A 26,878-nucleotide genomic window follows, 5' to 3' on the forward strand; every position below is an offset into this window, starting at 1 on the left:
CACTCTGGCCTCATAATCAGCCCTTAAGGCATGTGGATCCGGCTGAAATGCCCATGAGAGTATTTCAGGCATGGAAAGCCAAGACACTCTGGGGGGAAAAAAAAAAACCTAAATGAAAGATCTTCACGAGTGAGATCCCAGTGGAAAGAATGGGTCATCAAAGAAGGAGGTACCTTTCTCTGAAGGGAGGAGAGAACTTCCACTTTGACCATGGCCTTGTCTAAAAATGATCAGAGTCAGTGAACCCAGGGGCTTCCATAGCCTTGGCAACTCCTGACAAGAGCCTAGGGTGATTACTGATGCCATACACAAGAGTGTCAATTTGTTAAGTCAACAACAGGAGTCACTGTGCACTTACTCCTCATGTAGGATCTTTGTCCTTAGTGTGCTGTACATTGAGATTTAATGCTATAACTAGTACTCAAACAGTATTTTTCACTTTATGTTTCTGTGTGGGAGCAAACTGTTGAAATCTTTACTTAATGTATGCTAAACTGATCTTCTGTATATAAAAAGAATCGAAAATGAATCTTGACATGAATGGAAGGGGAGAGGGAGTGGATAAGGGGAGGGTTGTGGGTTGGAGGGACGTTATGGGGGGAAGTCATTGTAATCAATATTCTATACTTTGGAAATTTATATTCATTAAATAAAAGTTAAAAAAAGAATTTAAAAGAATGAAGAAGGTCTACATGAAATATGGGATATCATTAAATGACCCAACATTCATATTATAGGTAATCCTAAAGGAGAAGAAAAGAAAAACTCATTGAGAACCTGCTAAATGAAATAATAGCTGAAAATTTTCCAAGTCTTGAGAGACATGGACATCCAATACAAGAAGCTCAAAGGACTCCAAGCAGACACAACAAAAAAGATCTTCTACAAGGCATATTATAGTCAAATTGCCAAAAATAAGAACAAAGAGAGAATCCTAAAAACAGTAAGATAAAAGCATCAAGTTACATATAAAGGAAAACCAATTACATTATCAGACTTCTCAGTGGAAACACCATAAGCCAGAAGATAATAGGATGATACATTCAAGGTCTTAAAAAAAAAAAACTTCCAACCAAGAATATTATATCCAGCAATGCCATCCTTTAAAGGTAAAGAAGAAATAAGGTTTTCTTTCAGATAAGCAAAAACAGAGAATTCACCACCACCAGACCAGCTTCACAAGATATTCTGAAGGGGGTCCTACAATAGGCGTAAACATCATGAAAACATCTGACACCACAAAAATTCACTAACCAACAGGAAGAATCAGTATCCAATGAACAGAATGGCAGGTGTTAGTTGTTCTCTATCAATACTAACATTGAATGTAAATGGATTAATTTCTCCAGCCAAAAGACTTAGGCTGACCAAATGGATAAAACCAAGACCCAACTACATATTGCCTACAAGAAACTCATTTTTTCAAAAAAAGAAAGTGAAGGGCTGGAAAAAGATACAACAGGCAAATGGGAATAAAAATGAGCAGGAATAAATATCCTAAAATCAGATAAAACAGACTTTAAATTAAAAACTATAAAAAGAGATAAAGCCATATTTTGATAATAGGTTTGATTCAGCAAGAAGACATAACAATCATAAATATATATGTACCCAACACAAGACCTCCCAGCAAATACTATTAGACCAAAAGAGAGAGAGATCCCAATACAATAAAAGTGGGTGACTTCAACACCCCATTCTCATCAATGGGCAGATCATCCTGATAGAAAATCGATAAAGATTGATTGGAATTGAAACATACTATTGAGAAAATGGAACTAACACTTATAGGACATTTCACCCAACACATTCTTTTTCATTATCACATGGAACATTTTATAGGATAGACCATATATTAGGTTACAAATAAAGTCTCAGTAAATATAAAAAGATTGAAATAATACCATGTATCTTCTCAGGCCATAAAGGAATAAAACTAGAAATCAACAATCAAGAACAGAGAACACCCCCAAATACTTAGAAATTAAACTACATGCTACTGAATGATCAATGAGTCAGTGAAGAAATTTAAAAGAAAATGAAAAACTCTCATGCAATAAATGAAAATGAAAACACAATATAAAGAATGTGAAGATGAAGAGACTAATGAAATGCCTGAAAAGGGATTCAAAAACACAAGCATAAGATTACTCAAAAACAAGAAGAAGCAAATTCATGAACTAAAGAAATCCAAACATGGGATTCCTAGGTGGCTGAATAGGGAAAAGACTTGCTGATTCTGACCAGGGGAAGATAAGGAGAAAAGCAGAGAAGTGCACTCCCACGAGGAAGCTGAAGAGAAGTTCGCCGTGAAAACCCTGCAGAAGGCAGAGGAATGCCATGAAGCAGTGTGAAAAGCAGATGCACAGCAGTGAGCAGGGAAACCACACACGAGTCCTGCAGCCAGGGGCCAGAGGAGACAGCAGGTTCTGAGAGTGGATGAGAGCAGACTGTGGCCGTCCGTGACTTTGGTGATCCTGCCTGAGGAGAACCTTGCAACACCCTGATGTTGAGTTCAGCCTGGAGCCCAAGCGGGGGGCAGGGTACCCATCTAATCCAGTGAAGGAAAAGCACGTTTCTTTCTCCACATTCCCCCACGAGGGCACCCCGCAACCAGAGGGGAGAAGACACCATCTTGTCACCAGTAGAGAATGTGGTAGCTCTCACACCTGTGACCAGGGGATTTTACTAGAGGGAAAAATTCACATTTCCCACTGACCTTCAGTCTGACTGGGAGGGTTGATAAGGACTGGGCACCTACTTAGCAAAGTCATGTGTTCTTTGGGATTAGAAACAAAAAATATCTTTAAAGGGGAAATAAGCTGACTAAATTTATGACATTAATCTGTGGGGGCTACAAAATCCTGTGGGAATCCTGTGACTGCATGAGGGGGCATGGAGTGTAGCTGGGTCTCTGGGCAACTGCTGTGTCTGGAATCAGAGGCTCAGAGTTCACTGAGTGTCTGGGGTGGGTCACTGCAGAGAGCTCTTAAGAATCCACTAAATTCTGAGGTCAGTGACTCATCAAGAACAAGAGTCTACTCTGCTGAGGAGCCATCCCAGAGTCTCTTCACATCCTGGTCCCTCAGGCTGTAAGTGAAGGGGTTCAGCATGGGGGTGACCACAGTGCACATCACTGAGGCAGTTGAAATGCTTGGGGAAGACTGGGTTGAGCAAAACTGAGGTAGATATCAAGTCTTGTTACACAGAACAAGGAGACAACACAGAGGTGAGACCCACATGTGGAAAATGCTTTAAGGTTGCTTGTAGAGGAGGCTATAGCCATTATGAGGGAGACAACCCAAGAGTAAAAGAAGAGAAGCCCAGTGGTTGGAAACAAGCACATCGAGGCAGTTGCCACAAACAGGAAGATGTTATTGATGAGAGTCTCCAAGCCAGCCACCTTGAGAAGCTGAGCCAGTTTAAAGAGGGGGGAATTTCAGTGCCAATAGAGAAAGTCAGTCACATCATGAATAAAATGTGTACCAGGGTAAGCCAGAAAGTGTTGAGCCAAGACATCAGAACAAGGAGGCCACAGTGGTGGGGGCCCATGATGACTGTGTAGTTCAGTGGGAGGCTAATGGCCACAAACTGGCCATAGGCCATTGTGGTAATCAGTACATGCTCTGTTCCAACAAAAATCTTATAAAAATGCAGCTGAGTGAAGAGATGTCTTTGCTGTGTGCCTGGATGTTCACCACCATTTTGGGGATTGTACTAGATGTGAAATAGATGTCAAGTTGCACAGGAAGAAGTGCATGTGAATGTGGAGGCAGGAGTCAGAGCTGATGACCAGGATAATGAGAACTATGACCAGGTACATGGACAGGAGCAGTCCAAGGAGGAGGGGCTGTAGTGCAGGATCATCTAAGAGGCACAGAAGGAACATACTCCTGTGTGGTTCTCTGCCCCCATGTGGCTGGTGTGTCTGCTGGAGAAGGAGATAAAAGCAATGTTCAGTCAACAGTGCATTGGCATCTCAGCCAGGAATCACTACAACATTACCTTTGAATGGATGTCCTCACCTTCTATAGAGTCCTTCTAGCGGTAGTGATTCACACAACCAAACGTCAGCCCATTTCCACAATTATACAGACTTTTTTTTAACTCACCAGACATTTCATTCTCTTTAACTGTGGTGGAATGAGAAGGCCATGCCGAGATGGCGCTGGCAAACCAGCATCAGTTACTCAGGAAAAGGCAGTAGAACCCACCAGGCAAAGGAGCCTGCCTAGCAACAGGCAGTTATTCGTTACGGCATAAACTGCCCCTTGCCCAAATTGGCTGCCTTGGCTATATAAGCTGCTGCACCAACTGAAATAAACAAGTCTGTGAGCTGTTCACCTCTAGCCTGCTTTCACCCAACTCCCAGTGTCTGTGTCGGGACTCCACACCTCTTGCCCCCACCGTGCTTTTCCTCTTAGAACAAATACACAGCAACATTTAACTAGACCCAAAGGTTCTAATTCTCCTGCTTGAATAGTCCACATACATAAACCAATTTATTTTTTGACAAGAACCTCCCCAAAATATTGAAGACATTTTATATCTTTCCCTTGATAATTCCCATATTGCTTTCATTCCAAGTTCTATAGTATCAAATCAGACACGAATTTTCAAATTAAAAAAATTGTTACTTGTCACTTGAAGCTTATAGTGATGTAACAGTTAACTCTCAGTATCTTAATTTTTTACTGTCTACAAGTGTAGCTACTCTGTTGCCTATATTCCTACTAAACTAGGATATTTCTGCCTTTTACTTGTTAAACTTCTTAGTCTGTGAAGTATTAAGTCTTCCAAGTATTAAGGCTTCCAAGGTGGCAGAGTAGGAAGGGAGCTATTGCTCTAGTCTAGGAGAAGATAGTTTTTAAAAGTGGAGAGAGTGCAGTCTCAGGGAAGAGTTAGGGAGAAAATGGCAGAGGAAACTCTATGCAAATTAGAGGGACACAGTGGACCTACATGGAGGGTGTAGATGCCCACAATTCAGGACCCCAGCAGCTAAAAGCCTACACACCAGCAATGGAGAGTGAAATGAGACCAAATTGCAGCAGCCCAAGCCACTGGTGATAAAGCTATAAAGGAAGAACCTAGAGAGAACCTGGCTAGGAGCCCCATGGGGATAGTGTACCTGCCAAAGTAGAGTTGAAAAGAAAAAGGAGTGGCACGTTTCTCTCTCCCTGGTCACTATGCAATAGCATCCTGTAACAAGCTGATAGAGTGGGTGCCATTTTGGACATACATAACAGCTGCACCAGCTCGTGTCCATGCACAGCAACCAGTGGAGATGAGACTCCTGACTCTGGTGGAGAAAACTAATAGAGGACTGGGTGCTCATGACTATGGGAGGCTTGTGTGCTGGGACTGTGAAAAAAATGAGGATGTGTGGGAGGGCTCACAGGGTGGCCGGGACTTTAGGCAGTCACTGTGGAAGACTCCACACTCTCAGGGCTCCCTGGTTACCTGGTAAGGGGCACTGGTCTCTGTTGAGGAGAGAAGCACAGCTGAGTAGAATAAACCTCTCCTCTGATAAAAAAAAAAAAGAGGAGATTTACTGTGCCAAACCTGGGTTTCACCTTAGACATGCCCTTCAACCTGGAGAACTGAACAGAGTTCCCTTGCCACACCCCGCATATGCTCTAGATACTCACTGAAAGCAGACACTCCACTAATCTACAGAGGAATAATACAAAAATAAAAGTTGCCACAGCGAAAAAAACAAAGAAACCAATGAGTATCTCCACAAATTCTGAATAACAAATGCACCAATTCAAGAAACAAGAATAAGGAAGACAACATCATGCTCCTAAAAGAATACAACACTTCAATACTAGATTGTGAAGGTGATGAGATTGAAGAAATATCCAACTTAGAAGACAAAGCACAGGAAAATATACAAACCAAAAACAAGAACAGGAAATAAAAAATATTGTTGGGAATCTATCAAATGACCCAACATACAGGTTTTAGAAGTTCCTGAAGGTGTGGAAATAGAGAAAGGATTAGAAGTGCTTTTATTGAAATAATAACAGAAAACTTCCAGAATTTGGAGAAAGAAAGGGACATCCAAGTAGAGGAAGCACACAGAACTCCTAATAGACACGACCAGGCCGGCGCCGCGGCTCACTAGGCTAATCCTCCACCTAGCGGCGCTGGCACACCGGGTTCTAGTCCCGGTTGGGGTGCCTGATTCTGTCCCGGTTGCCCCTCTTCCAGGCCAGCTCTCTGCTGTGGCCAGGGAGTGCAGTGGAGGATGGCCCAGGTGCTTGGGCCCTGCACCCCATGGGAGACCAGGAAAAAGCACCTGGCTCCTGGCTCCTGCCATCGGATCAGCGTGGTGCACCGGCCGCAGCGTGCTGGCCGCGGCGGCCATTGGAGGGTGAACCAACGGCAAAGGAAGACCTTTCTCTCTGTCTCTCTCTCTCACTGTCCACTCTGCCTGTCAAAAAAAATTAAAAAAAAAATAGACACGACCAAAAGAGATCTCCACCATGGCATTTTGTAATCAAACTCACTACAGTAAAACATAAAAAAAAAGATTCTAAAATGTGTACAAGAGAAACACCAGATTACTTTCAGAGGATCTCCAATTAGACTCACAGCATACTTCTCATCAGAAACCCTATAAGCTAGCAGAGAATGGCAAGATATCTTCCAAGTATTAAGAAAAAACAACTGTCAACCCAGAAGACTATACCCTGCAAAGCTCACATTTATGAATAAAAGTGAAATACAGAGCTTCCATAACAAACAGGAATTGAAAGAATTTGTCACCACCCATCCAGCCCTAGAAAAGATGCTTAAGGATGTGCTGCACACAGAAACATGGTCGCCACTACCATAGAAGGTAAAGGGAAGAAAATCTCCCAGTAAAAGCTAACGGAAATTCAATGTAAAAAAATAGAAATATTTATGGAAAAATTGAAGGGCAAAGTCATTACTTATCAATAGTCACCTTGAATGTAAATGGCCTCAACTCTCCAGTCAAAAGACACAGACTGGCTGAATAGATTAAGAAACAAAACCCATTTATTTGCTGCCTACAAGAAACACATCTCACCAACAAATATGCCCACAGGCTGAAAGTAAAAGGATGGAAAAAGGTATTTCATGCCAGAAGAAACCAAAGAGCTGGTGCAGCCATCCTAATACCAGGCAGAATAGACTTTAACACAAAACTGTTAAAAGAGACAAAGAAGGGCACTATGTATTGACTAAAAAATCAATTCAACAGGAAGATGTGAATATTATAAACATATATGCACCTAATTACAGGACACCTGGCTATTTAAAAGAAATGTTAAGGAATTTAAAGGGAGACACAGACACAAATACAGTAGTAATGGAGGACTTCAATATCCCAATTTCAGCAATTGACAGATTAACCAGACAGAATGTTAACAAGGAAACAGCAGAGTTAACCGACACTATGGACCAAATAGACTTAACAGGTATCTACATAACTTTTCATCCTACAGTTGCAGAATACACATTCTACTCTCCAGTGCATGAAATTTCTCTAGGATTGACCACAAACTAGGCCATAAGCAAGTCTCAGCAAATTGAAAAAATCAAAATCATACCATGCATCTTCTTGAACAATGGAGTGAAGCTGGAAATCAGCAACCCAGGAATCTCTACAACATATGTAAACACATGGAGACTGAACAACATGCTCCTGAATGAACAGTGAATCATAGAAGAAATCAAAAGAGAATCAAAAAATTTCTGGAAACAAAATGACGATACAACAAATCAAAACTTATAGAATACAGCAAAAGCGGTATTAAGAGGAAATTTTACAGCAATTGGTGCATATATCAAGGAATTGGAAAGGCACCAAATAAATGAGTTATCAGTGAATCTCAAGGATCTTAGAGAAACAACAGCAAGCCAAACACAAAACTAGTAGGAGAGAAGAAATAATTTAGAGAAGGAATCAACAAAATTGAAACAAAAAAATACAAAAGATCAGTAAAATGAGGAGCTGTTTTTTTGAAAAAATAAACAAAATTGACACACCATTGACCCAACTAACCTAAAAAAGGAGAAGACCCAAATCAACAAAATTAGAGATGAAAAAGGAAATGTAACAATAGACACCACAGAAATAAAAAGAATCATCAGAAATTACTACAAAGAGCTGTATGCCAACAAACTGGGAAACCCAGAGGAAATGTATAGATTCTTAGACACATACAAACTACCCAAGTTGAGCCATGAAGACACAGAAAACCTAAACAGATCCATAACCAGGAAAGAAATTGAATCAGCAATAAAGACCCTCCCAATAAAGAAAAGCCCAGGACCAGATGGCTTCATTGCTAAATTATACCAGACCCTTAAAGAGGAATCAACTCCAATTCTCCTCTGTTATTCAAAACAATTGAAAGGGAGGAGATCCTCCCAAGTTCTTTCTACAAAGCCCCCATCACCTTAATTCCTAAACCTGAAAAGGATGCAACAGAGAAAAAGAACTACACACCAATTTCCCTGATGAACATAGCCGCAAAAATCCTCAACAAACTTCTAACCAATTGAATCCACCCAGACCAAGTGGAATTTATCCCTGGTAGACAGGGATGGCCCAACATTCACAAATCAATGTGATACACCATATAGAAAACTGAAGAATAAAAAACATATGATTATCTCAATAGATGCAGAGAAAGTATTTGATAAAATGCAACACTCTTTCATGATGAAATCTCTAAGCAAATTGAGTTTAGAAGGAACATTCCTCAACACAATCGAAGCAATTTATGACAAACCCATGGCCAGCATCCTATTGAATGGGGAAAAGTTGGAAGCATTCTTATTGAGATCCAGTACCAGGCAAGGATGCCCACTCTCACTATTGCTATTCAATATAGTCCTAGAAATTTTAGCCATAACGATTAAGCAAGCAAAATAAATCAAAGGATTACAAATTGGGAAGGAGTAAGTCAAACAGCCTCTATTTGCAGATGGCATGATTTTATTTATAGGGGATCCAAAAGACTCCACCAAGAAGACTACTGGAACATATAGAAGAGTTTGGTAAAGTAGCAGGATATAAAATCAATACACAAACATCAACAGCCTTTGTATACACAGACAGTGCCAAGGCTGAGATTGAACTTCTCTTCTTCTTTTTTTTTTAAAGATTTATTTTTATTTTTTACTTGAAATTCAGAGTTATGCAAAAGAGAGGAGAGGAGAGGAGAGGAGAGGAGAGGAGAGGAGAGGAGAGGAGAGGAGAGGAGAGGAGAGGAGAGGAGAGGAGAGGAGAGGAGAGGAGAGGAGAGGAGAGAGAGGTCTTCCATCCGCTGGTTCACTCCCCAGTTGGCCGCAATGGCCAGAACTGTGCCAATCCGAAGCCAGGAGCCTCTTTTAGGTCTCCCACGTGGTTGCAGGGGCCCAAGGGCTTGGGCCATCTTCTACTGCTTTTCCAGGCCATAGCAGAGAGCTGGATCAGAAGTGGAGCAGCTGGGATTAGAACCGGCGCCCATATGGGATGCCAGTGCTTCAGGACAGGGCGTTAACCCACTGCGCCACAGCGCTGGCCCCAAGATTGAACTTCTAAAATCAATCCCATTCACAATAGCTAAAAAAAATCAAATACCTTGGAATAAATTTAACCAAGGATGTCAAAGATCTCTATGATGAGAATTGCAAAACATTAAAGAAAGAGAAGACAATACAAAATTGGAAAAATCTTCCATGTCCATGGATTGGAAGAATCAATATCATTAAAATGTCCATTCTTCTGCAAGCAATTTACAGATTCAATGCAATACCAATCAAAATTCTAAACACATTCTTTTCAGATATAGAAAAAATGATGTTGAAATGCATATGGAAGCACAGGAGACCTTGAATAGCCAGAGCAATCTTCTACAACATAAACAAAGCCATAGGCGTCACAATACCGGGGTTTGACCTTCACTGCATGCTCATAGTTTGTTGCTGAGGCTTATTTTGCTGTTGTGGAATTTGCATGCAATATTCCGTACTCCTCCCACAGGGAATCTCCTGGAAGATAACTGACAGGTAGATTATGAGCCAACGAGTGTTGGGGAAATGAAGTTAGGCTTCCCTGCTCAGAAGCTGATACAATTCTGCAAGGCAGCAAGCCCAGAAGTTGATATAAAGCTGCTATGTAATGACTTGGCTGCCTGTAAGCAAATGTAAGATCTTCAGACCCTCTGTGTGTACTCATCCACGCTGCTCCAAGTCGAGGCAGATTTCCTTGTGTGCTTGCCTGCTTGAATCTTCAGTTGGCTCCACATTTGTTCTTTGGTTGTCTGAATCCAGACCTGGTCTTCCTGGAGCTGAGCTCCTGTGTTATACCAGTTCACTCTCCAAATATCCACAACATCCAGGGCTGGGACATGCCAAAGCCAAGACTGAAGAACTCAATTTAGGTTTCCCATGTGGGTAGCAGGGCCCCACAACTTGAGCCATCACCTGCTGTCTCCCAAGGTGTGCATTAGCAGGAAAGTGGAATCAGGAGCAAAGCAGGGACACAAACCCAGGCACCCCAAAGGGCATCTTAACTGCCAGGCCAAGTGCCAGCCCTCTCCTTCCTTCCATTTTATTGTAGAGTATTAGCTTTTTCTATTCATTTTTTATGGCTGAATAATAGTCTTGTATGAGATGATGTCAAAAAGTTCTTAGAAAGTGTTATAAAAAACTATGCATAGATTTCAAACATTTTTGGCAGCAAAATAAACATCCTTTGACTTCATTCTTCCACAAGCTTTTTGAAGTACCCTTTTATGGATACACCACAAGTAGTGCGCCTGCTCACCCACTGATGAACATTTGGGGAATGCCTATCCTTTGTCTATGGTGAATACTGGCTCTGTGGCTATGCATGTTCATTTTGTGCACATTTGAGTGCAGCCTGCACTGCATAACAATGTTCCAGCCATGAGAATGCAGATTACAACAGTGACCTCATAAGACCACACCACCTAGTGACATAGTAATCATCTTAGTCTGTGTAGGTGCACACCATGATATCCACACAAATATCATTCTCATTAAGCTATGTATGGCTTTGTTTTTAATTATTTGGGTAATATATCTAGATGTGGGAAAACTGGATCATAAGGTAATTGTGCATTAAATTTTTGATGAATTGATAAAATATTTTTCATAGTAGACATCATATTTCACACCATAATATAGAGGTTCTAATGTCTTCACATCCTTTCTAATATTTTCCCTTTTCATAATCTCCAACTGGGTGTGAAGTGGTGCCTCATGTGCTTTTGATTTTCATTTCCCTAATTGGACATCTTTTCATGCACTTGTTGAAAATGTATGGATATTCTAAGAAGAAATGCCATTTTAAGTTCTTGTTCATTCTTTAATTGTGTATTTTGTACTTTTGTTTCTGTCCTATAAGAGTTATGTATATATTCTGGATACTTGACCATTATCAGATATATGTTTCAGAAATAGTTCCCCAACTCTACATTCTATTCCATTTTAAAAAGGATAAATTTTACTATCATTAAATGTACTCATCATGATATATAATACATATCTTGAACTTAATTTTCCTGCTTAGATGAAATTTTGTGTTTTTTTAAACAAGATAGATATTCAAATTTATATCATCTTTAAAAAGAGTTATTTGACAGCCAGAGTTACAGAAAGAAGGAGGGAGGGAGGGAGAGAGAGAGAGAAAAAAAAAAGAAAGAGAATCTTTCATCACCTGGTTCACTCCCCAGATGGTCACAACAGCCAGGGCTGGGCCAGGCTAAGTCAGGAGCCAGGAGCTTCTTCCAGGTCTCCCACATGGGTTCAGGGGCCCAAGCACTTGGGCCATCTTCTGCTGTTTCCCAGGCCATTATCAGGGAGTCACATAGGAAGTGGAGCAGCTGGACAATAACCTGTGTCCATATGGGATACTCAAACTTCAGGTGGTGGTTTAACCCACTATACTACAATGCCAGCCACTCAAATTTATATCTTTTTGAAAGTTTGCAAGGTTTTTTTTTGCATTAAAAAAAAAAACATGGTTATTACTGCTTTAGCTTTCTCTTTTCCACCAGGAGTTCTGAAGAATTCAATATACACATTTGTTCTTTTGATTTATATTATAAATCCTGTCTTTATTCTGTTTCATTAGTTTTTCCTCCTTTGGCAGTATAGTATTTTTTATATTTTAAGGAATTTGTTAATACACTAGATTTTCAGGGTCACAGCAAATGCATGATAATTACAACACAATTCTCATGTTAAGGTGGTTTTAATTCAGAGATTTCATGTAGTTCATAGATATAAGAATATGACATTTCCCTTCCTCCCTTCCACTGTCCCTGCCTTTCTTCCCTTCCTTCTGTTCTTTCTTAATTTTTGAGATAACATTTATATTTACATAATAATCAAAGTCTTGAAGCTCCACAAAATGAAGATCTCAACAATGACAAGTAAAAAGACCATATTCATAGGGAACATAGCAAGGGTTATAACCCTGCCTTACCGAGAATCAGCACACACATGGATCCTGCCCTCTCAGGAAGAAGCCCACAGGCAGACCACAGCCATCCAGGAAAAAGCATGAGCATAGGCCCAGCCTCCCAGAAAATAATACACAGTCAGACCAGCCTCCCAGAAAACACATGCAGAGACCCTGGCCTTCCAGGAAATACCACACACATGAACCCTGGCCTCCCAGGAAACGTACACACAGACATGCTGGCCTTCCAGGTAACAACACATGCATGGACTCTGGCCTCCCAGGAAACAACCCAGGCACACAGCCTGGCCTCCCTGGAAACGCCACATGCATAGACTGTGGCCTCCAAGAAAAGAATATATACACAGACCCTGGTCTCCCAGGAAACTGCACACACAGGGTTCCTGGCCTCCAAGGACACACCACATGCATAGACACAAGGACACATACAAGGTGCCCTGATCAAATCAGGGTCACTAACATTTCCATCTCCTCCTCATTACTTTATGTTTGGAAACTTTGTGCTTCTCTTTTCGTTATTTATAAGATAACTAAGATAGCCTCCTAGGAAACAGCACAAACAGGGACTATGGCCTCCCAGGTAACACCATGTGTGCAGTCCCTGGCCTCCCAGTATACATACACGTAACTCCCTGGCCTCCCAGGAAACAACACACACACAGACCCTGGCACCCAGGTAACAACACACACATATACTCTGGCCTCCCACGTAACAGCACCTCCATAAACCATGCCCTCTAAGTGCAGGATACAACACATGCACACATGCACAGTCTCTGGCCTCTCAGGAAACTCGAACCCTGGCCTCCCAGGATACAGCACATATACAAAACCTGGACTCCCAGTACACAGCAGACACATGGGCCCTGACCTCCCAGGAAACAACCCATGTACAGACCTGACCTCAGAGGAAAAAACAGATGCTCAGACCCTGGCCTTCCAGGAAATCACACACACATAGACTGTGATCTCCCAGGATACAGCCCGCACATAAAACTGACCTCCCATGAATCAACACATATACAGACCTAGCCTCCAAGAAAACAGCAAACACACAAACTCTGGGCTCTCAGAAAATAGCACGTATACACACCCTGGTCTTCTAGGAAACAGCTCATGCATAGATCCTGATCTCCCAGGAAACAACTCATGCACAGACCCCGGTCTCCCAAGAAACAGCACATACATTGACCCTGGCCTCACAGGAAACAGTACATGCACAGACTCTGGTCTCCCAGGAAATGGCACACATACAGAATACAAAATCCCAGGAAATATACTGGCCTCCCAGGTAATAATACATGCAAGAACCCTGGCCTCACAGGAAGCAACACATGCATAGGCCCTGATCTCCCAGGAAACAGTACATGCACACCCTGGCCTTCCAGGAAACAACACATATATAGAATCTGGCATTTCGGGAAACACACAGACACTGGCTTCCCAGGAAACAGCACCCTTCCAGACCTCACCCTCACAGGAACTAGCAAATTGCAGACAGTGGTCTTCCAGAAACAATGCACCCAGCCCCTGGCCTCCCAGGAAACAGCACGCGAACAGCACATATACACAGAATCTGGACTCCCAGAAAACAGAACAGTACATGCACAGACCCTGGTTTCCCCAAGGAAACAACACACATAGATGCTGGTGTCCCAGTAAACATGCACAGACACTTAAACTTAACCCTAACAATAACCCTAACCCTAACTGCTAACCCATAGCATTAGTCCTAATCTTTTTTTAACAGGCAGAGTTAGAGAGAGAGAGAGAGAGAGAGAGAGAGAGAGAGAGAGAGAAAGTCTTCCTTTCCTGTCGGTTCACCCCCCAAATGGCCACTACAGCTGGCACACTGCGCTGATTTGAAGCCAGGAACCAGGTGCTTCCTCCTGGTCTCCCATGTGGGTGCAGGGCCCAAGCACTTGTGCCATCCTCCACTGCCTTCCCGGACCACAGCAGAGAGCTGGACTGGAAGAGGAGCAACCAGGACTAGAACCCGGGGTGCCAGCACTGCAGGTGGAGGATTAGCCAAGTGAGCCGTGGCGCCAGCCAGTCCTAATCTTAAACATCAGCCTTACCCTACTCCTCAACCTAACCTAATTCTAAACCCTAAACCCTAGCCCTGGCACTAACCTTATCCTTAACCTTAGCCCCTAGGCCTATAACTAACCCTAATCCTATCAACCCTAATGACAACAATCCTAAAAACACTAAATATAATCCTAAAACCTAAACTTAATCCTAAAACCCTAACCTTAATCCTAAAACCCTTACGCTAAATGTAACCACTAAATCTTTACTCTAAACCCTACTGCTAACCAGACCCCTACCACTATGACTAACCCTAACCCCTATTATTAACCCTAACCAGAGCACTACCTCTAACCCTACACCTACCACTAATACCTAACCCACACAACACTAACAACCCCAACCATAACCCTAACCACCATGCTAAAATCCTAGCCCTTGCCCTAAGCCTGACTCCTAACCCTAATTCTATCTCGAATCCTTAACCTTACCCCTAAACCTACCCCTAGTCCCATTCCTAATTCCAAATCCTAGTCTTAACTCCTAACCCTAAAAACCCTAACCTGTAACCCTAAACTAACCCAAACATTAATGCTACCCTAGCCATTGCCCTTGTCTTGACCTTACCACTAACTGTACCCCTAAATTTATCCTATTCCCTAACCCGAATCCTAATGTAAACCCTAACCATAACAACCTTAACCCTAACTCCTAGTCCCAACCCTAAAACTACCCATAACTTTTGTTAATTATAGGCCTAGCTTGTAGCATAAGCCCTACCTGAACCCCAAACCCAAACCCCAACCCTAAAAAAGAAATACTAAAACACAACCCTAACCTTAACCCTAATGCTAACTCTATCCTAAACCTTAGACTCAGACCTCATTCTACCCTCATCCTACCCTTAATACTTATCCTAACCATACACCTATCCCTACCCTTAAGTTTACCCCACAGCCTACCCACAGCCCTGAAGTCTAAATCTTAACCCTTAACCCTAACCACACTAAGCCTAGTACAATCCCTAAACCTAACCCCAACCCTAAAATCCTAACCATGAAACTCTAACCCTAACCTTAAAACTCTATAACCGTAGCACTAATCCCAACACCTAGCCTTAACCCTAAACATACCTCTACCTCTAACCATATGTCTACTCCTAGCATAACCCAAAGTCAACCCAAACCCTAATCCTAACCCCTAGCAATTTCTCCTAATCCAACACCAACATCAGCCCCAGGCCCAGTTATAACTCTAATGCTACCATAACCCTTAACTCTCTAAATTGCTATCACCCAACCCAAAGACAACCCTCACCAAATCCCTAACTCTAAACCCTAACCACCCTAAACAAAGCTCTAGCCCTGACCCTTCCATAACCACTACCTCACTCCAACCCTGCCACTACCCCTAAGCTCACCCCAAGGTCCTGCCCCTAGTCCCAACCACACCAACCCCTAACCCAAACCCTAAAACCCCATAACTAATTCTAGCCAGTAACACTAAACCCTCAACACTTACCATGTTCCATCCCTATGCCTTAAGCCTACCCCTACCAAAAATCCTACCCAAACTCTACCCCTAACACTAACCCCACAATTAACCCTATGCATATTTCTAAGCTTAGCTCTAAGCCTAAAGCAAAACCTTAACCCTAACTGTAACAATCCTAACCCTATCAAAAGTCTAGCCCTAGACAAACCTAACACCTAGCCATAGCCAACCCTCATCCTTAAACCCTACACCTAAAACCTTAACCCTAACATTGAGCCTAATTCCAAACCCCATTCCTAGACATAGCTGTAACACGAACACTAACTCTAATCCCTAGCTCTAACATTTAACCCTAACCTTGCTCCCAACCCTAACTCTACCTCCACCCTATTCCTAGCCATAGCCATAACCCTAAACCCTAGCCCTAACCCCAACCACACTAATGCTAAAACCCCAGCCCAAACCCTAAACCTAACCTAACAAAAACCCTAACCTCAGTCCCTCAGTCCTAAACCCTACACTTTAGTTCTAACCCTAACACTAAGCCTAATTTCTAAACCCTAACCCTAAATTCTGACCATAACCCATGCCTTAATCCTAACCCCAATTGGTATCACTAGCCCCTAGCCCTTACCCTAAAACCCTAAACCTAAAACTCAACCCTAACCCATACCTTAACCATAACTCTAATGCTATCCTAATGCTTAACCCTTGCCCTCAGCCTATCCCTAACACCAAACCTACCTCTAGCCTTAGTCGAAGCCCAAAACTCTAACCAGACACCCTAACTCTAGCCTTAGATATAGTCCTAACACCAGCCCCACCCCTACCCCGTACCCTAACCCTACCATTAACACTAACTGTAACCCAGCCATAACCCTAACCCCAAACACAACTCTATCCTTAACCCTACCACTACCCCAACTTCCTTAACCTAGCCCTAGCTTCAGCCTAAGCCCAAACCCCTAACCCTTACTCTAGCCTAACATAAGCTCTAATCCTAACCCTGAAACCCCAAACCTAACTCTAACCCTTACCCTAACTAACCATTAAAACTCAACCTTCACTCCCACACCTTCCCTAAAACCACACCCCTAGCCCTAAAGCCAAAAGCCTAACTGTAAGAACCCTAAACCTAACCTAAGCCTAGCCCTAAACACTAATCCTAATCATATCCCTAACCATAAATTCTAACCCTAATTTTAACCCTAGCCATTACTCTACCATTACCTGAACCCCTAATCCCAAACCTACCTTTTTTTTTTTTTTTTTTTTTTTTTGACAGGCAGAGTGGACAGTGAGAGAGAGAGACAGGGAGAAAGGTCTTCCTTTGCCGTTGGTTCACCCTCCAATGGCCGCCGTGGCCGGCGCACCGCACTGATCCGAAGCCAGGAGCCAGGTGCTTATCCTGGTCTCCCATGGGGTGCAGGGCCCAAGCACCTGGGCCATCCTCCACTGCACTCCCTGGCCACAGCAGAGAGCTGGCCTGGAAGAGGGGCAACCGGGACAGAATCTGGCACCCCGACTGGGACTAGAACCTGGTGTGCCAGCACCGCAAGGTGGAGGATTAGCCTAGTGAGCCGTGGCGCCGGCCCCAAACTTACCCTTAATCCAACCCTGATCCTAACTCCTAACCCTAAACTCAATTCCAATCCCAGCCCCCCACCTAACCCAATCCCCAGTCCTAACCACTAGCCTTAGTACTAACCCCCAGCCCTAACTCTAACCCAATCCTAGCCTCAACATTAATCATCCTAAAATTCAAACTCTAAAACCTAACCCCATCATAGCACTAAGCCTAAATGCCTAAATCCTAACCCTAAAATCCTAGCCGTAACCCAGTAGTAACCTTAACCCCACCCTGACTACAATCCTAACTTCTCACCTTAACCCCACTAGTAAACTCAAAACTAAATCTACTCCTAACCCTAACCCCTAACACTAGCCCTAACCCTTAATCTTAACCCAACCTTTAAACCTAACCCTCTAAAACTAAACCCTAAGCTTCACCCTAAATCCCAACCTAAATACCCTAATCCTACCCTGACCCTAAACCCTAACCCCAAACTTAGCCCTGATAAAACCCTCTCTCTACATCTCAAACCCTAATCCCAACCACTAAACCTTGACCCTTCACGCAATCCCTTACCCTATCCTAAAAAGCCTAAAATCCCAAGCCAAACCCTAACCCCAGTCCACTAACTCTAATGATAATCCCTACCCCTAATTCCAACTCTACACCTTATCCTAAATCTCACTGACACCCTACCCCTAAACCCCAGCCACAAGAACCATTACTTAACACCCTAATGCTAAAACTTTAAACCCTAGATCCTAAACCCTATACCCAGACCCTAACTTCACCCTAAAAACCTTAATCCTAACCTTTGCTCCTGATCCCAACCCTAAAACCGTATCCCTGAAACACGGACCATTTCCCGAAAACCTGGCCCAAGTTCAGTCACTGTTGGTACTTGTACTTAATGAATTATGTACGTTCCCTACCTAGTCCCTAAGTCCTCTGCATGAGGTAATCAGCATTCGGTGCTAATTATTATGTTCTTTCCCCCAACCAATTCTTAACTCTATTTTCTACATCCCACTCCCCTATGATCATGGATTTGTCTACTCCTTTATCAATTTTCACTTTATAAAAGGTCAGTTTCTGAGGTGCACATTCAGAATTGCATCATCATTGTGACACACTGATCCTTTTATCAGCATAGATTTGCCCCATGTCTAAAAATCCTTTTTGCCTTAAAATCAACTGTTAGGAATAAGTATGGTTATTTTGACTGGCTAACCAGAAACATACAAATACCCTTCTAATCTGTATTTAAAGTCTGCCTATTATGATTAGTGTTTGAAAGAGGGGGAATAGCCAAGGCCAAAGGGGCTATCCCCTAGGGGTAGCAAGGGTGACCTGCAGGCCTGTCCCCAGGGTGGCAGGTCAGAGAAGAGCAGCTGCAGCTGAAGTGCCTGCCACTGTGTTTGCTGCCAGGTCACTTAGCAATGGTACCACCACCTGGAGGAAGTGTCCATCCAAGTGGATACCACTGAGATCTGAAGATAGTCAAAATAACTAAGAATTCAGGAAGGGGATTGTGGATGTGTAAACTAAAGTCAAACACCTTAAATAAAACAAAGGATCAAAATGAGGTGGCATAACAAAAAAGATATCAAAGGGAATCTAAAGCTACCATAATATTCAAGATTATATTTTGTCTGCAAAAGGCTTAGTGAAATAAAAAAGGGAGTCACAGTTGGTACTCAAGTTATAAACAAGAGTAACTACCTCTAGGCTGGTGCCGCAGCTCACTAGGCTAATCCTCCACCTTGCGGTGCCGGCACACCGGGTTCTAGTCCCGGTCGGGGCGCCGGATTCTGTCCCGGTTGCCCCTCTTCCAGGCCAGCTCTCTGCTGTGGCCAGGGAGTACAGTGGAGGATGGCCCAGGTGCTTGGGCCCTGCACCCCATGGGAGACCAGGATAAGTACCTGGCTCCTGCCATCGGATCAGCGCAGTGCGCCGGCCGCAGTGCGCTAGCCGCGGCGGCCATTGGAGGGTGAACCAACGGCAAAGGAAGACCTTTCTCTCTCTCTCTCTCTCTCACTATCCACTCTGCCTGTCAAAAAATAAAAATTAAAAAAAAAAAAGAGTAACCCACCTCAACAGAGTGTAAGCAAAATAAAACAAACACTGGCACAGTATCAGCCATGGGGAGACTACCCAGACTTTAAACCCCAGGACATTTCTCATAACCCCTCTTCACCCTAAGAACAGACTTATAGTAGTGTGGGCAGCTCCAGGCCCATATGAAAACAGGACTATGATGATCACAATCTCTGAGGTCACTGTATCCCCATCCTGGAAGAAACACTCATCATGCAGCACTGGATGTGCTGGACACGACAGGCCCATGAGAGTCATGTGGTATTCAGGTGGTCACATAAGTGGCCTGTACCAGAATGTGACAAGGAAGAAAAAGGACACACAAAAAAATCTGTTCCAAATAATCTGATTGATGATTAAGATGTTATTTCAAACAGGCAGGTGTTACAGACTGAATGTTTATTTCCACAAATAAAAAAAGTGAAAGCAGAGCTCAGTGACATGATCCTACCCACAGAACAAGGAGGCTGAAAACATAGGATGCATGTCCAAGAGGTAGAATTTCCAGAACACATAGCCTGTCTCAGCCATCCAGGGCTAATTCCCCTGTGTGAGTTCCTCTACACTTGATGAAATGTGGGTCCCGGCAAAGCTCTTCCACAGTCATTATGTCCATAAGGTTTTTCCTCTGTGAGGACTGATGCCTGTTGAGGTGAATTTGCAGCAATTCTCCATACTATGTTTTCTCACCTGTGTGAGTCCTCTGATGTGTCCTGAAATGTATCTGCTTGCAAAAGACTTTTCCACATTCATTACATTCATAATGCCTTCCCCCCTTTTGTGTTCCGTGATGCTTGATGTCTGTCTTTCGGTAAAAGGCCTGTCCACAAATATTACACTCCTAAGGCTTCTCCCCTGTGTGAGTTCTCTGATGTGCAATGAGATGTGACTTCCAGTAAAAGGGCTTTTGACAGCAACTACACACATAAGCTTTTTCCCCTATGTGAGTTCGCTGATGGAAACTGAGGTCTCCCTTCCTGGTGAAGGTTCTTCCACATTCATCACATTTGTAAGGCTGTTCCCCTGTGTGTGTTCTCTAATGGAACGTGAGGCCTCCCTTCTTGGAGAACGTTTTTCCACATTCATCACATTTATAAGGTTATTCCTCTGTGTGAGTTCTCTGATGGAAAGTGAGGTCTCCTTCCATGCACAAACTCTTGGCACACTCATGACGGTTTTCCCTTGTGTGCATTTTCTGATGTTTCTTAAGGTTGAAATGTCTGGAGAAGGCTTTCCCACAAAAATCACATTCAAAAGGTCTTTCCCCTGTGTGAGATCTCCAATGTATGATGAAGGCTCATCTGTGGTGATAAGCTTTCCCACATTCAATACATTCATGCTTTTTTTCCCGTTTGTATATTCTCTTATGCAGTTGATGACATCTCCAGTGTCTAGGCCCCTGTCATCTACATAGGAGATCCACATGGAATTCCTGGCTCCTGGCTTCACCATGGCCCAGCCTTGGCTGCTGCAGGCATTTAGGCAGTGAAAGAACAGATGGAAGATCGTGCTTTCTCTCTCTCTCTCTGTGTTGCTCTGCCTTTCAAACAGATGAAAATACACATTAAAATTAATCAATTGCACCAGAAGGCTTTTGTTTTCTGTGCTGGAGTTTCAGTTGTCCTCTACTTTCACAGAAAACTGATTCTCCTATGCATTTCTTATGTCTTTGTTGTTTTAGAGTAATTTTGAAAAAGAGAAAGGGATAATGCTGACTCAACCTCCACTTCAAAATAAGTATGAGCCCTTCAACATGAAAGCACCAGTTCACTTGACCTCGGGACCCAGGATCTCCAGGCTTTCCTCCTCAGTACAGGAACACTCACTTTACTGCTCCTTTGCTAGCTCCTGCTTAGTTAGCTTCATGACTTCTGACGTCATGGCAGACAAGACTTGCTCCTGGAACTCTTCTCTGTTTTACCAGCCTCCCAGGAGTCCTCCTCTGCAAGTATGACTGTACCACCTTTAAGCTGCCAATTCTCAAATGTTTATTTCCAACAGTGATGTATACTATCTATTCTGGATTTTATATACCCTATAATTGCACAGCAAAATCTGCAGACTGTCATGTCTAACCCAAAGTAATGATCTTTCTATAAAACTGTCTTCCCTGCAGACTCTTCCTAAAAGAACAGAACCCATTTTTTCATTCTCTCATCTTGCTACCACATATATGTTTTGTTTTTTACTGTAAAGAGAATCAACCATCTTTAAAAGATGACAAATTGGTTTCACTACTATTGCCAACTACAAATAAAAAGAACAGTGCCTGTGAGCTGCCTAATTAACAAGCATTGAACTACATAAATGCTTGAAGGAAAAGGGTATAAAAATGAAGAAAAGGACAACTGAGGACTTAAGACAATAATCCAAGAAAAATCTAAGAAAATATTCAATGGCAGCAAGAACAACAAAGATGGATGAACAGGTGACAGCCTTCCCTAGAAACTGCATAATACCTGTGCCCGATACACAAAACCAACTATCCTCAGAGCTGGGGCTTGGGAGGAAAATTGGTGAAAACAGCCCAACACAGCCAGTTTCTGCTAAGCTGCCCCTCTCCCAGCCTCCCTGCCCATTGTTACCGACTAACCTGGGAAGCTCTGTGTTGGGGATTCATCTGTCCATGGCTCTGCTCCTTGCTCCAATCTGCAGATCACCTCAGGTTTGGTGATGCAGAACCCTGTTAATGGGAAATATTGTAGGACTTCACAAAACTTCTCAGCCAGGTCCTCTGAAGAATGACAACAGCTTGGCTTCAGGAGCTGTGCAATGAAAGAAGCAATTTGAACCTTTCACTAGTGTTTATAATCACATTTTTCACAGGCTAGAATCTTACACCAAGATAACATTAAACCACATAAAAGGTTCTTTCCTTTGTCAAAGAAGAAGAAAGTACTCCACGTAGGAGTTAGAAGGAATTTTGCTCACCTAGGGACAACAGGCTTCTGTAGGTGTCCTGCATCACTTCCCTGTACAGGTTCCTCTGGGCATCATCCAGGACTTGCCACTCCTCACAGGTGAAGTCCACAGCCACATCCTCAAATGACATCAACACCTGTAACAGCACATTTCTGCTCAACACATCAGCTCCGAGTCACAAAACAGGAAGGTGGGATACACAGTGGAATCAGAACTCCAAACCAGGTACTCTGATATGGGATGCAGGCATCTTAATCACCAGGCCCAATGTCTGCCCTTCCATAAAGCTCTGAAGCCCCTGGTATGTAAGTAATGATTACCTGTGGTATCTTTATATACATAACCTAAATACTGCTTACTAAGTCAAGGAATGTTTACCTCACTTAAAACGGAAAAACATAAGGGCAGTACTATATCTCAGGTACTATTCATTGCATTTGGTAAAGTACTATATGCAATCATTGAATAAAAAAGGCTGATTGCAAGCATAAAGACAAAAGGCATAGAAGCAGGCAATCAGCCTAGCCGTTTAAACACTTGGCTTGCGTTTGATTTCTACCTCAGGCTCCTGACTCCAGCTTCCTGCTAGAAGACACTGGAAGGAGCAGTGCTGTCTCACTGAATTCAGTTCTGTCACCAACTTGGGAGATCTGCAGTGTGTTCCATTCCTGCTTCTTGCCCTAGCCCAGCCCTGGCTGTTGCAGGTATTTGGGGGAGCAAACCAGCAGATGGAAGTTCTCTCAAATAAATATTGGAGGAAGAAAAAAAGACAGTGAGAAAGGAAATAGGGAACTATGAGAAATTCGGGTTTATGTAGGGTCATAAAATTCATAGCATTTCTCATTTTCTTTCATTGTTTAAGGTTGACAAGGTTTCATCTTCCAGAAAAATATGCTTTGGGAACCAAGAGTGGTAACATTCAACCCCATGGTGATTAACAAATGAAAGTTATAAAAATGAAAACCACTGTTAAAACCTTTAAATGGAAAAAGTTGGCTTTGTTTCAATTGCTCAGAAAGACCAAAAGGAAAAATAAAGAATGATGAGAATCGCCCAGCTGCTTGGGCCCTGCACCCATATGGGAGACCAGGAGGAGGCACCTGGCTCCTGGCTTCGGATTGGCGCAGCACCGGCCGTGGCAGCCATTTGGGGCATGAACCAATGGAAGGAAGACCTTTCTCTCTGTCTCTCTCTAACTCTGTCAAAAAAAAAAAAAAAAAAAAAAAGGAAAAAACATGAAATTCATCTGTATGTCAGGGGAAAAGTGAGGCTCTTTTGAAAAGTATGAAAAGATGTTCAAAATGTCAAAAAATAAGAAATACAAATTAAAATTAACCTGTTATACAGTCTTTCATCTAATAGATTTGAGGAGTCTAAGTTTTACAAGACATTGTTTTGTGAAGCAATAGGCAAACATGATCATCCTAGTGGTTCTGTCCTCAAAATACACCCTTCATTGGACCCATCCTTACTGTACGTACTCTAACTGCTCTTTGACAAACCACCATAAACTATCACCTTATCTGATTGCACTAGTTTCTTAAACAGATTTCCCGCTTCAAACACACATACCATGCATGTCATACATTTTATAGTTACATTTTATAAACCAAAAAAAAGGGCAGAAAGGAAAACAATCATATCAAGGCATACCACGATCACAGTGTCAAAAAAGAAAAGCAAAAACAGAACAAACAGAAATCTGGATCAATATAGATGAACACTGGAAACAGTTAATCATGAGAGCAAAAAGATATTTTGCTCTTATTTTGAAACTCTTTAAAAAGTCATTGGCCAATTGAAGCAAGATAGTAACAAAGTATTGTGTGGTTTATAAAATGCAGGTGTGGGGCAGCATGCGGTATAACAAGTAAAGCTGCCACCTGAAGTGCCGGCATGCCATATGGGCACTAGTTCAAGTCCTAGCTGCTCCACTTCCAATCTATCTCTCTGCTATAGCCTGGGAAAGCAGTAAGACAGCCCAGGTCCTTGAGCCCCTGTACCCACATGGAAGACCCAGAAGAAGCTTCAGATAGGTACAGCTCTGGCTGATGAGGCCATTTGGGGAGTGAACCAGCAGCTGGAAGACCTCTCTCTCTCTCTCTCTCTCTCTCTCTACCTCTCTCTGTAACTCTTTCAAATAAATAAAATAAATATTAAAAAACAAAGAAAAACTTGTTCCAGCCATTGTGGCCATCTGGGGAGTGAACCAGCAGATGGAAAACCTTTCTCTCTGTCTCTCCCTCTCTGTCTGTAACTCTACCTGTCAAACAAATAAATAAAAAATCTTTTAAAAAAAATAAGACTTAAATATCTGAAGCAATAATCCATAGTAGAGAAAATAAATTATGGATAAAGATATAAGCAATAAGAGAACACAAATTTTATAACAAACAAAAGTATCATGGAAATGACAAAATGTCTGGTCATTTGAATCCTCTACAGAAAAACAATTATGAAATTTGAACAAAATTTATAGCACAACCTTCTGAGGACCTGGAGAACATAGAATAAAAGGCAGAAACTGGATTAAAGGAACTCTTAAAGGACAAATTCACAGAAGCTGGTGGTGTGGCACGGTGAGCTAAGATGACACTTGCAATGCCAGCATTCCACACTGGAGCACCAGTTCAAGTCCTGACTGCTCCACTTCTGATCCAGCTCCCTGCTAAGGTGCCTTGGAAAACAGTGGAAGGATGGCCTAAGGACTTGACCCCAAGTGGGAGACTCAGATGGAGCTCTGAGCTCCTGGCTTTGGCTTGGACCAGTTCTGGCCATTGCAGCCATTTGGGGAATGAACCAATTCAGGAAAGATCTCTTTCTCTCTGCCTTTCAAATAAATAAAACTTTTTTTAAAAAAGAGAGAAAAACAAACACAAATTTTTGGCATTGTACTAAAGGACATTCTCCAGTCAGCACACAATCAAGGAAGTAAAAGCTGTAGTTTCACTGGTTCAGGACATTAGAAGACAAAGTTCAAGGCTAAGAAGATAACCAGAAACTGGGGGTGGGGTGATAAGTCATGGAAAGGAAGAAGCAAAAGAATTTAAGACACTCAATTTGCATATAAAACACACCAAAATTGTTGGGTGATTACTTAACTACACATCAGGTCACAGAGAATTAAGATCAATAAAAGCTGCCACTGGAGGCTGAAGAATTGACTAATCATCACTGCAGGAACAGTCTGGAATTTGAACCCAGCCAATGAACCTCCCTGTAGAACAAAAATCATTCTTCAGAGGAATAAAGTAATATCCACACTCTGTAACATGTGATTTACGATATCCGGCCAGGATTCACAATCACTACACATGCAATAAAGAGGAAAATGTGACTCATACTCCAGAAAAAATCACTAGAAAGTCAACCTATACATTGTAATAGACAAGGTGCCTAAGCTATCGTAAATATTTTCAGGTACTTAGAGAATGATATAAAAATAAATGTATTAGGCCCAAGCAAGACACATTAAGATGCCCATATCCCACATCACAATACCTGAGTTCCACACCTAGCTCTAGCTCCTGACTCCAGCTTCCTACTAATGCTGCAAGAAAGTGGTGATGGCCCCAAGTTAATGGGTTCCTGCCACCCATGTGAGAGACCTGAAATATATATTCCAGACTCCTAGATTAACAACAGCTAGGAGTTGTTGCAGACATTCGGAGAGTGACTTTGTTGTTGTTGTTAAGATTTATTTTATTTATTTGAAAGAGCTACAGAGAGGTAGAGACAGAGAAGAGAGGTCTTCCATCCACTGGTTCATTCTCCAGGTGGCCACAATGGCTGGAGCTGCGCCGATCCGAAGCCAGGAGCCAGAAGTCTCCCATGTGCGTGCAGGGGCCCAAGGACTTGGGCCAACTTCCACTGCCTTCCCAGGCCATAGCAGAGAGCTGGATTGGAAGAGGAGCAGCCGGGTCTTGAACCAGCACCCATATGGGATGCCTGCACTTCAGGCCAGAGCTTTAAACCACTGTGCCACAGCACCAGCCCCTGGAGAGTAACTTTCAAGTAAAATAAATAAATCTTTTTTAAAAATTAAATTAAAATAAAAATGGTCTTGAGTATTAATAGCTCTTCCTCCTTTATAATTGCTGAATGTAGCCATAAAAAGCATCAAGTTTTTTATTTTTCTTAAAGATGGTTTTCTTAAAGACAAAAGCAGAGAGAAGTTATTACCAGATCATTTTGTAGCATTCATTTATTAATTAATTTATTAATTAATTTATTATTTATCTGAAAGTAAGAGTTACAGAGAGAGAGAAGGAGAGGCAGAGAGAGGTCTT

The 26,878-nt window shown here is 42.4% G+C and overlaps 2 long non-coding RNA genes across 18 annotated transcripts in view; one reads left to right on the plus strand and one right to left on the minus strand.

Moving 5' to 3' along the window:
* Positions 1–7,902, plus strand: part of LOC138849216 (uncharacterized) — a 33,122-nt gene extending 25,220 nt beyond the window's left edge. For all 3 annotated transcript variants that reach the window (XR_016232179.1, XR_011387653.2, XR_011387652.2), the window contains one exon: positions 738–7,902. This is a non-coding gene — a long non-coding RNA (uncharacterized LOC138849216). The remainder of the gene's footprint in view (positions 1–737) is intronic.
* The window catches only part of LOC100358279 (zinc finger protein 39), a 53,487-nt gene that overhangs the window by 21,506 nt on the left and 5,103 nt on the right, over positions 1–26,878 (minus strand). For 3 of the 15 annotated variants that reach the window (XR_016232164.1, XR_518580.5, XR_016232162.1), the window contains 3 exons: positions 22,599–22,725; positions 22,261–22,432; positions 19,998–21,207 (listed from right to left, as the gene is read on the minus strand). This is a non-coding gene — a long non-coding RNA (zinc finger protein 39). Of the gene's footprint in view, positions 1–19,997; positions 21,208–22,260; positions 22,433–22,598; positions 22,742–26,266; positions 26,741–26,878 lie in introns of those variants that run through there. The other 12 variants (XR_016232167.1, XR_016232159.1, XR_016232172.1 and 9 more) reach the window with 9 other exon arrangements.

This window comes from Oryctolagus cuniculus, chromosome 4, assembly GCF_051225735.1.
Source record: "Oryctolagus cuniculus isolate XC-2025 breed Fujian yellow rabbit chromosome 4, ASM5122573v1, whole genome shotgun sequence".
Classification (NCBI taxonomy): Eukaryota; Metazoa; Chordata; class Mammalia; order Lagomorpha; family Leporidae; genus Oryctolagus; species Oryctolagus cuniculus.